This window comes from Crinia signifera, chromosome 6 (assembly GCF_055691185.1).
Source record: "Crinia signifera chromosome 6, ASM5569118v1, whole genome shotgun sequence".
NCBI lineage: Eukaryota > Metazoa > Chordata > Amphibia > Anura > Myobatrachidae > Crinia > Crinia signifera.
In genome coordinates, this window is record NC_139222.1 from 101,357,944 (window position 1) to 101,370,026 (window position 12,083).

The following is a 12,083-nucleotide window of genomic DNA, read 5'->3' on the forward strand; positions in this document are numbered from 1 at the left end:
CAGCACTTTACAATCAGCAAATGTTTAGTTCTCGCCCTAGTGAACCCTGCAATGTAATTTCCTGCTACAAGCACATATTCCAATTGTGTCTAAAGCTCTTACAATATTTTCTGGGACCTGAGAGGAATCCCACACGCAGATGGAGGACATACAAACTCCACACACATTATGCTCTGGTTGAAATTAAATCTAACCATGAGGCAGCACTGTTAATCACTATCATGGGTATAGATGACCATATGTGTATGGCCATCCCCTAGGGGCCCAGAATTGGTGACCATTGTGGGGAAAGATGGTGCTCTAGTGCTGCAGAGGATTATGGGCAGGAAAAAGTGTCTGTGCAGACTATGGGCCAGATGTATCAAGCTTCAAAAGTGATAAAATGAAGAGTGATAAACAACCAGCCAATCAGCTCCTACCTGCACTGTCACAGGCTGGGTTTGAAAAATAACAGGTAGGAGCTGATTGGATGGCTGGATGGCCGAAGGCGCACTCCGGAAAAGGGGGTGTGGCCACTCAAAAGGGGGCGTCTGCCTGGGTGTAGTGTACCACACCATATGCAACTTCTACACATTATGCAACAAAATACTAGACCCCATTATACTTGCCCCTTACACATGATGCCAAATGGAATGAGCCAAAGCTCACATAATGCCACATGGATTGGGCCAAAATTCACATAATGCCTCACGGATTGAGCCAAAATTCACATAATGCCACATGGATTGTGCCAAAATTCACATAATGCCACATGGATTGAACCAAAATTCACACAATGTTCCATGGATTGTACCAAAATTCACATAATGCCACACGAATAGAGCCAAATTTCACATAATGCCACAGAGATTAAATCAAAATTCACAATATTCTTTATAAACAGGGACATGGCGCGCCAAAGGTGCGCATTAAAAATTTACACCATAATGCCCATTACATGCTAAGCCACTCATCATAATGTCCATTATGTATTATGCCAAACACCATAATGCCTATAAAAAATTATGCTACATAAGTGCTGCTTACCTACATGTTCATTGCCAAGGGTTCAATGCTCATTGCCAGGGGTTACATACTCATTGCCAAGGGTTCCATGCTCATTGGCAGGGGTTCCATGCTCATTGCCATGTGGGATTACATGCTCATTGCCAAGGGGGAATACATGCCTGCGGTAACTCGGGGACAGCCACTGCCAGGCAGAAGTGACAGCCATTGACAGCTAGGCAGAGAGCGGGGGGCTGCCCGGCTGTATTCAGGGCACTGCAGGTCCTGGCTATTTGAAATTATACCCCTTTCACACCAGAAAATGCAGGGATTTACCAGGGAATATTGTCCCAGGATCATGCAGGGACATTCTCGGGTTGGCTCCTTTTACACCAGCCTAGTCCCTGCATTTTCTGGTGTGAGGGGGAGAGAAAACCACCTCCTCCCTTTAACCGGCTATCTCGTTTAACCGGCTATATCTTTGGAACCAACTGACCCATTTACATGGGACCAGTATAATTGAAGAACTTTTAAGTGGGCTTCAAATGATTTTGGTCCTGGGAAACTGGGGTGCTTGGTTCCAGAGTAATCTGCCCTCAAAAACATGAACAGCCATGAAATTACATTTCAGAAAAAAAACTATGTTTACCCACAATATCTCCGGAACCAATTGACCCATATGAATCTGCCTGTTATCAAATTGAAGGCGTAGTGATTTGGGTTCGAATGAGATTAACCACGAGTTTATGTGATGCCGCGGGGTGAAATGGCAGCCGTCGGAGCCGGGTGGGGGTCAGAAATATACTAATACAGCAATAAAAAAAAAGGTAGGAACACGCACTTCCTATTGGGGATGGTATTCACAAATAATTTGAATTGTCCCTGCTCTGAATTCTCATTTATGATGTTCAATCGGAGAAAAAAAGAGCAGAGAAAACGCTCATGGTGCAGACTTCAATAAAGGCAGCGGAGTATCAAGGTAGATAGATTAATAGGTACCTGTACCATATGGGGGCCTCACTTAGGCCAAAGGATACAACATAGGTCACACCGTTAAGCAAGTTAATTTCCCCATTTTCACCTTCCACTCTCCCTCAGGTATATAAAACATAAAAGGAAAAGGCTTATAGCAAGAGTACAATTTACCAATCACTTAAATACACAAAACAATTAATAAATAAAAGCCTAGTACCATAGCTGGCTTTTTAACAAAAGGCTAGTTCTGAAGCATATGTACGGTCAGATATAAAACCCATGTAGACCTCCTCATACAATCTTCAAAAATTATCTTAATGTCCACTTCAGATAGGGATTACCAGTACCTCCAGACCACCAACGCGTTTCGACCAACCAGCAACCCATCAAACAGACCCGCGTTAAAATAAGGGTTTTATCCGGGTCGGGCCTGGGTTGCTGGGCTGTGTTAACGGGTAACCTGGATCGAGCATCCCAGGATCCGTTAAATCTATAGGGAGGAGGATGTGTCAGCTCCAAGCACTGCCTCCTCCTCCGCCCCCTGATGACGCTTTGCCCCACCCCAGATGCTCTGAGCAACCCAGGTTTCTGTGGGGAGCTTCACCTCGCAAATGCCACTCCCGGGATGGAGTCGTGATAGGGGTATATGTAATATATCCTGCCTTGAATCTCCTAAATAAAAAAAGCTGCTATAATGAGCAGGTAATCTCTCATTCATTTATAATCAATTGATGATTTATTGTCTGAACTTCATACAACATGATTTTTTTTTAAATCACCAGTGTAGATCATTTCAAAGAGAACAAAGCTACGGTAAGTGAGCGATCACTGGGATGAGATCATTTACCTTTTGATCAAACAAATAAAAAAAGGTTTAGTCTATCTTTAAGCTTACCATCAACTCGAATAACCTATTAATGCAAATATTATAAATAGTCTGAATAATGAAAAAAGTGACTTTCCATTTCTTTATACAACGATTAATAGTGGAGAGATAACATTTTTTATCTGTGTCATTTGCGAGCACTGAAGAACAATAGACTCTGCAAGCCGGTAGTTGTATTTCTGCAACAGACTTTTATTTCATTTCAAACAAGATGAATAGAAGGCAACCTTATTACACAGGGGTCAGGCACTAAGTGACTGCAGTACACAAATAGGTTTCCTATACTAAGCGGTAAAGAAAGTTATTTTTCCCATCAGGACCATTTTATGAAAATCAACGTGTGCAAAAGCCCGAACTGAGCAAGTTTATACTTTTGTCATCTGGTCTTCTCGGTTTGACCCTTTTGCTTTCCATTGCCAAAAGCATCTAAAATGGGAATGTGGTACTTATGTATTATCTGGGCTCCCATGTTAAATGCACCCCATTTTTCTATACCCCTACTATCCATCTACGCATGGAGTTGATTGTATATAGTGTGGCGAGCGCAACGAGCCACCGTGCCCGAAGCGTGGCGAGGGGACGCGGTCTCATAAGAAAAATGGGAGCCCAGATATTACATAAGTAAGGGCATGTTGGGTGTCTGATGGTGCATGAAGCAATGGAAGAAGGTGGCCCGATCTTATAGATCACATTTTCGATTTACAACTCGTGGACAGCCGGGTACATGCACTTCATTTACCTGGGGAAGAAACGGCACCTGGATGCACTATGGGGAAAAAGGCAAGCTACAGTTTGCTAAGAAATCAAGGATCCAGGCATTCATGTGGATGTTATCTTGACACATACCACAATCCTACATTGTTGGAGGCTAAGTACCACCCCTCATAGTTGCCTACCCTCCTGCATTCTGCAGGAGACTCCCTTAAATAGCAGCAATCCTCCCTCTCTCAGTCATTAGTCTAGCAATCTCCCTCATGTCACCTAGCCCACATTACACTGTTTTATTTTTTTGGGGAAAAAAGGAATGAGAGATAGATACATTTACATTGAATCATCAGCGCCATTTCCCAGCACTTTAGCAGGTATAGTAGCTCTGACTAACTGCTTTGGGGCTCATCTACATTTGTATATAAGTCATTTTACTGGATTCCTGTCAGACTAGCAGTACACACCCACGCTTCTAGGTGCCACGTTCACAATCTCTTTTCACAATCTCTCCATATATGGAACTAGACACGCCTTTGGGAGGAGCATGACACGCCCCCTCAATGGGGTGCTGTGCAAAATTCTACCAACTATAATTTCCTTGAAACTAGTTTTCAAAAGTAGGCAAGTATGCCTGATGGCAGTGGCCTCTTTCAGCAGGATCATGCACTACACTGCAAACATTGTTTAGGAACATTTTGAAGAACATGACAGAGTACAAGGTGATGACCACTGTGGCATTTGCTTGAAAAACAAGTCTGATCCATGGAGTCCCCACCTCACACATTTTTGTGCCATATACACAGCATTCCTCCCAATTGTTGTTTCTCAGAACAATTAATTTTTTTTTAGGATGGCCTCAGCCATGGGCAGCAGTGTCTGGACAGAAGGGGGGGAAGGGGGGGGGGGGGGGGGGAGAAGGCAGTTAGGAGAATTCCTGTAACTCGCTGCACTGTTCAACAGAGCAGCAGTGAATAGACATTGTGCTCATGTGCAAAGCATCTATTTACTGGAGACAGGGGGGCTGGGGGCATGCCAGCAGCTCACAGAGTGCCCACCATGCCCTCATAGTGACAAAAATGGAGCATCATTCCAATGAAGCCAATCCTCTTTTTTGGCCCTTTGACATGCTGAAGTCCCAACTGCAACATCAGTTATGTTGAGAGGTATTCCACAGGAAATCTTAGAGGTTCTTGGGTGGGATGCACTATCATCCACAGCCCCTCTCCGCCACACATTGCCGACTACCACATAAATAATTATCGCATATGCACTAACATATGTGAAAATTATCACAAAGGACAGCTCTTGCATTAAGAGCTGCCCCTTGGGATTCACCCGGCTATGAGGCAGCGGGTCTCCGGCAGCTTCTCAACAGCTCCCCCTCCATCCTGACACGGCCGGCTGCTGCAGCAGGAACCAGGGACTCCGCCTCCTCCTTCCTGCACCCAGAAGGAGAAGTACAGTGCAGGGCTAGGGAGGAGGAGGTCACTGGTCTGGGCAGCACAGCACTGTGCTGCCCGGTCTCAGGGGAGGGGAAGGTGGCATGCATCTTTGCGTTGTGGTTGGGGTCGGTGCGGTGCAGCGTGGTTCGCGATAAGAAGCCCATAAGCTTAGCTGGTGATAACCTCCGTCGCGGCAACAAAGTGATCGGGTTTTCATGCATATCAAAATGCGGTAAACACCTAGATAATGGGGTTTTTACTGCATTTTTGCGTTCTGCCCCTTGTGTCTAGATGGGTCAACAGTGTTTACATGGCATGAGAGGGACACATACACACTTACAGTATATGATATATATGGAGGTTGGTGTTGGGATGGTCCTCTTCTTTTTTTTTTGCAGTTCTCTGTATACATTTTCATACATATCCCCAATTTTTACATTTGTACACTAAAGGGGTGTACACATGGGGCAATTCTTCTAAGAGATTTTGATCATCAAAATCGCTTAGTAGGTTTGCCTGAATCACCCCAGTGTGTACACAGCGGGCTATAGCGATGCGTGGCCCCGGAGCATATAGTCAATGCTTGCAAGAATATTCTTGCTACACTATGTATTTAGCCGCGATTCCCGGGGCTGGCAGGATGTGGTTAGCCATCTCTATGATGGCTTAACTACATCTTGATACACACGGGGCTCAGCTGGAATTTGCTTGAGTCCCATGTGTACAGGGCTTTACTCTAGTTTTATGTGGTTGTCATGCTGCTGTATACAACTCCTACAACAGAATCTTACTGCCACTCAATGGATGCAGCATCTGTGCAGAAGCATTGATAGCTCTAACATACCAGATGCTAATAGTAAGGGGAAGTAGGAACTGCTGAGACCGGCACAAAAAGCTCTCCCCTTTTAATAGATTTAATGGCATTATGTCATATGTCTACATTCGCACATGTTAATTCCTATATGCCGTGCTTTCCCTGAACTAACTTTTGTGACTTAAACTGTTGCTAGATCTCAGATTGCTTCAAGACCTCATATTGCCTTTGACTTTTTGTAGATAAACCTGTTGTCAGACATTGTCAGGAAACGTGGCACTGGCACATGCGTCTTACCCACGCGTTGGTCTGCACTCTCTCGCAGATCTGTTGCTGGTATCGCCGGTGGTGCCGCAGGCTGGTGTGATGTTCAACTGTCACATTATTCGCTGTCACCTCATTGCTGTGGTCCGGTGTGCGGTCTGGAGTCCCACACCTGCGTGCAGCTGCATGGGCGCCGCCATGACACCCGGGGACATTTGACTAATGCGCACCATTCCCTAGAGCCCAGAGTGTACTATGTGACTCAGGCCCAGTATTACCTGTCCAGGACCAATGCACCTGTCTCTGCTGAAGTCACATGACAGTCTACCAATCAGGAACCACTGCAGGAGATAAAAGGAGTCAGTGCCTCAAACAATTGTCTTCCTTCTGAGAGAGATCCCAGAGGCTGATTCCTAGGCTGCAAGTTACCGGTCTTCAGAGTACCTTATCCTGCAGCTGCCTTGCCTGGTCTATTACCATCTGCTATATAGATTGCTTATACCATCTCCAGCATCTTGCGTATCATCAGTTACTAGAGAGCAGCACAGGACCCTGACCATTGGCTCCCAGGCCAACCCTGACCACTGGCTCCGAGGCTGACCGACCATCACCTCCCAGTCCGTTCCCAACTGTTAACTCCCAGGCTGTTCCTGGCATCCACTCCTAGGCTGATCCCGACCGTCTGCTCCAAGGCCGCTCCCGACCGTCTGCATTCATGCCATTCCTGACCGTCCGCTTTCAGGCCAACCCGGACCCTTGGCTTCCAGGCTGACCTTGATCATCAGCTTCCACGCCTACTCAGACCCTCTGCTCCTGGGCTGACCATGATCATTGGCTCCCAGCCTGATACTACAGACTATTGGTCATCAGCCTGATACTATAGACCATCAGTTAACTGCCCGATACTACAAACCATCGGTTCGCAGGCCGGCCCTATGGACCATTATTGACCCATCATTACTCATCCCTCAGTTCGATTGCGGTGAAGTCCATATTCCCTTGTGGGGGTCCCTGGGGAAAACCATCAGTGGGGTTACACCCTGCACCTCTGATCAGTCACGTCAACTCCCCACCTAGCTGTGTGCACAGTGTCCAGTGCCATATGAGCTACAGATACCTCAAAGCCCCAGTATTCCAGTACCCAGAATCCTCCTATGGCTCTCTGCTGCCACAGCTGGAGACACCAGTTACCCGAGCCCTGACAGACACTGAATTGTTATAAGACTAGATTTTACCTGTACAAAGAAAACCGATTGGGCGCAGATATTATAAAATCACCTTGTGAATGTACCAATTATAATGGGTAAGTGAAACTAGTTGCTGCTCACAATTAGCAAACTGGAGGTTGCCCAATAGAACACAGAAGACAATATGCACAGAGGTTAACTCCTCTGTGCATATTGTCTAAGATTGGCACACATTGAATATCCATATCAAGGAACCCACTGATTCTTCAATTTTAAGTCACATATTTACTTACTAAAAGTGATTTACTCCATGTAAGAATACTTTGGGGATAAGAAAGCATATCAAGAGTCATGAATTCCTTCCGGTTATTTAAACTGCAAAGCAGATAAAAGCTCTTTAAAGAACTGGTAATACAGCCATGTTGGAAGGGAAGACTTTGGACTTGATTCAGAGATGCCCTGAACTCTGGTCTATGCATGAATCCTGTGATTTTTATTTTATTTAATTTTTTTTTTTTTTACAACCGGTTACATATGCAGTATGAGGAGCATATGCAGTTATTAAATAAATGTAAAAAAAAACGGCTCGGGATTAAGCCTTCGGGACGTTTCAAGAGTTGGAATCCCAGACTGGATACCTAAGAGGTAAGAGCAAGGGCGTAACTAACATAGGTTTAAAAAGTGCAGATGCTATAGGGCCCAGAGCTGAGAGAGGTCCACCTTTACTGCCACCGCTACACATGTTATTTATGTTTTTTCACCATAGGGTAGTACAAAGGGCCCTTACAAACCTTTGCTATGGGGGCCTACACATATCTAGTTAAGGCACTGGGCAAGAGGGCCCTGTTCACAAGTTTGTAAGATTTAACTCTGCTTACCCAATCTCTGAATAGCCAACAGTTCTCTCATGCCCAAAACATAGTCAGAGCACATGTATCCTATGTGTCAGAACCTGGTTGCCCAGTTACTTCCATTAGTGCGTTCGGACAGTTGGAATCACAAATTGAATTTCGGTAACTTGACAGCTAGAATTCAATGTTCTGAGTGTCGAAAACTCCGGATTGTCCAAAAAACATCTGTGAATTTGACAATCTGCTGTCGTTTTGGACAAAACAGATCCGACTTGTTTTAAAGTCGGAACGGTTTTGTTGGAATATGCGTTCAATGCTGTCAGTAATGGCAGAATTGAATAGGTGAGGGCCGCTGGTGGAAATAATGGCCGCAATTGAATACTCCCTTTGTCTTCCTATTACCCAGTTTAATTTTTTTCACTTTTAAGTTCTCAGTTGTAAAGCACAACATAAAATGATGCTCCTATGTAAATGTTAATACATGTCAGAGGGATATCTTGCACCAAAGACATAGCTGTTGCATTTACTACTTTCACAATGGATACATGGGGATAGTATGGTCACATAAATGCCACTGACTCTGAATACAGGCGGATAATTGCATTGACTTCTAAGCATGGAATGCAGAGGCAGCCACTTAACATGCAACTCTGAATCAGAGTTGAAGCAGAGCACTGAGCACCACACAGCTTCTGGTGATGCTGGGGTTAATGGCAAGCAGTGATATTTACAGTAGCCAATTGGTTGTCCCCTTGTAAAGTAATTCACTGCTACAACACAAGATCATTAAATAAAAGTCGATTTAGTGAAAGGAGCATTGAGTTGTGAGTGTTTTGTTTCTTAAATCACTGTTACGACCTTGGCTCCTGTTCAGATTTGAAAATCTGACATTGATTCACTATATAGATAATCTCTCTATTTATGGAACAAGTTTTCAAAGGTGAAACTAGTGTCCACACTGAACATCTGCTTCTTCTCTCACCTTCTTCTGCACTTTCTGGTAATTCCATTGGAACAAAATATTAACAGTCCTCATAACAAAAGCTGTTAAAAGTCCATTAGGGCCTCAGGCATATGTCTGCTGGAGAATGGGAATAAAAAGTTCAAGGTTGTATAATATTATACAACAAGCATAAGAGTAATGAAAATATTATCTTTAATTATATTAACTCCATATATTATCTGTTCTTACCTAACAGCGCCACTTTGTGAATTTGCACATCAGCTCTTTGTTGTAAGTTGGCCATAGACTAGGGTTTCCACACATCTGGGATTGCTCCAGACAAGACAGAAATCATGTCCATTGTCCACAGTGCTGGTAATCTTGGACAGGGGGTGTCAATAAATCATTGACAAATAATTTTTTTTCTCAACTACAAACTCGTCCTTAAATGGTCAGATGGAACCACTCTCCTCCTACTTCCTGCCTCTGATCTCCTTGTCTGCAGAGGATCCAGTGTCATTTTCTCCTGCATTCCGCTGCAGCCTCCTCTGTAGGTGAAGGCAGAAATATGATCCTGTCTGGCTGCCAAAGCCAACAACAGATAGAACCCCGCCTCACCATGTTGGAAGTTATGCTAAGAGAGTCTGATGGCAAAAAAATAGATGTGTCTGTACTTATAGCAAAAGAGGGATGTGAGGTACTGATGGCAAAGAAAGCATGGGCACTGTTGTCAAAAGACACATCAGGTGATTTGCATCACCTAAAGGATGTAATCCCGGTGGAATTTGACCGTTTATCAGTTTGCGTATAGGTCAAATCGATCCACCGAGGATGCTGCTCTTACTGTCCTTCATAAGATTCTCTGTCATTTGGAAACTAAGGACTCCTATGTTAGATTATTATTTGTGGACTATAGCTCCGCTTTTAATACCGTCGTTCCTGCGGTATTGATCACGAAGCTTCGGGAGATAGGTTACAATCCTCCCATATGTGACTGGCTTTTGGACTTTCTGACGAATCGTCCTCAGTCAGTTAGGGTGGGTTCCACTTCTTCGTCAGAACTTGTCCTAAACATAGGTGTCCCTCAAGGGTGTGTTCTGAGTCCCTTTTTGTACTCTTTGTATACCTCAGATTGTTTCTCAAATTCAGAGTCCAACCTCATTGTCAAATTTGCCGACGACACTACAGTGGTGGGTTTGATCAGTGGAGGAAAGGAAGACAGCTATAGGTTAGAGGTGCAGAAATTAATTGAATGGGGTGAGGTTAATAACCCTCTCCTAAATGGTAAAAAGACCAAGGAGGTGGTTATTGACTTTAGAAGATCAAGAAGGTCGATTGTTAATCTGTTGATTTTAAATGGTGAAGAGGTGGAGAGGGTTACAAATACAATATTCTTGGGCATTACGTTCTCGGAAGATCTGTCCTGGTCCACACATACCGCAATGGCAGTTGGTAAGGCTCAGCAACGCCTTTTTTTTTTTGCGAAGATTACGGGCAGCCGGCCTATCTAGGCCTATGCTTAAGAACTTTTACTGCTGCGTAATCGAGAGTCTGTTGACTTATGCCATTGCGGTATGGTATGGGAATTCAAAGTGCTCTGATCGTAGATCCCTAGATAGGATAGTTAAGGCTGCTGAAAAGGTCATTGGCCAACCTTTGCCTAGGATGGCAAACATTTTTTTAAGAAGGGGGAAAGTGAAGGCTAAAAAAATCATTTTAGACCCTAGTCATCCCTGCTATTCTCTTTTCTCCCTGTTGCCCTCTGGGAAGCGTTACAGGTGCTTAAGTTGCCGCACTAGTAGGTTGCGGAACAGTTTTTTCCCATCTGTTATTTTGTGTTTGAATTGTGATATATGAATGTTGTATATGAGTATTCCCTTCTTCTCTTCTTTTCTTCCTTGTGAATTTCACTTTACATTTTTTATGTTGTAGTGACAATAAATGATTATTCTATTCTATTCACACCCAGGCACTGATGGCAAATGGGACCTGTGCAAGCAATGACAAGTAATGGGTACATGCATGTTTGACATAAAATGGGGTATGTTCAGGCATTAGAGATATTAAGGGCTCTGAGGTATATAGAAGCATGAGGGGACTTTGTAGCATATATGTCGCACACAAGGGTGGCAATTTGAAACTGTACTTTGGTTACCTCTAGTCTGATTGAGCTGTGACGGTGGGGTTCTGTCTTCTCCTTCTTACAAGACGGATAGGAGTGCCACTTTTCTTCAAAGAGTGAACGACAAGGACTGTAGCTCTACCAGATTTATTAATACAATGAGAACCATTGACGTTAACATCAGACATATACTAAAGATATCACACAAAATACACAAAGAATATAGTGCAGTTATGGTTTGTAGGTTCTCATAAGCACATTTCAAGTAAGTTACTCAACATCACAGTATAAACAATGTCCTACATTTACCTATGCACATTTACGCTGACCATTCACTAGATAGTTCAGAAATTACAGTTCGCAGCAAACTCGGATGTCTTTACTTGATGTTCTATGCTATTGCTGTGCAACAACACAACTTACTCCACAGGGTGGAATGCTATGGAGGGCAGCCTGTAACCCCTACAATGCATGACATCCACACAAAAACAGCATACAATGGTACCACTTGAATTGGCCAGGAGTACTATGGCTTCATAACACTTCCTGTGGCAAAATGTCCCTTTGCACAAACACCATAGGAAAACAAGCTAATAACTTTGATAAACTTTTCAGCTAAGCATTTTATTCTAATCCTACATTCGGGTACTCAAACACTACTGGTAGTCTAGTTACCAAATCCCCCTTATTTACCTGTGCACAGGGGGGTAACGTCTTATTACTAAATGTGACTTCTTATTTTAGCTGTTGGTGGTACTGACCACTTGGCAACCAGCCCTGCAGGTGGCTTTATAGTTCCAGATAACACCCTGTAACAGACTTGATATCTTGGCTTGGGGAATTATTGGAGGATGAAGTTATCCCACTAAAATGTCCATTGGTAGCGCTAATTGGCGGCATGTCTCTG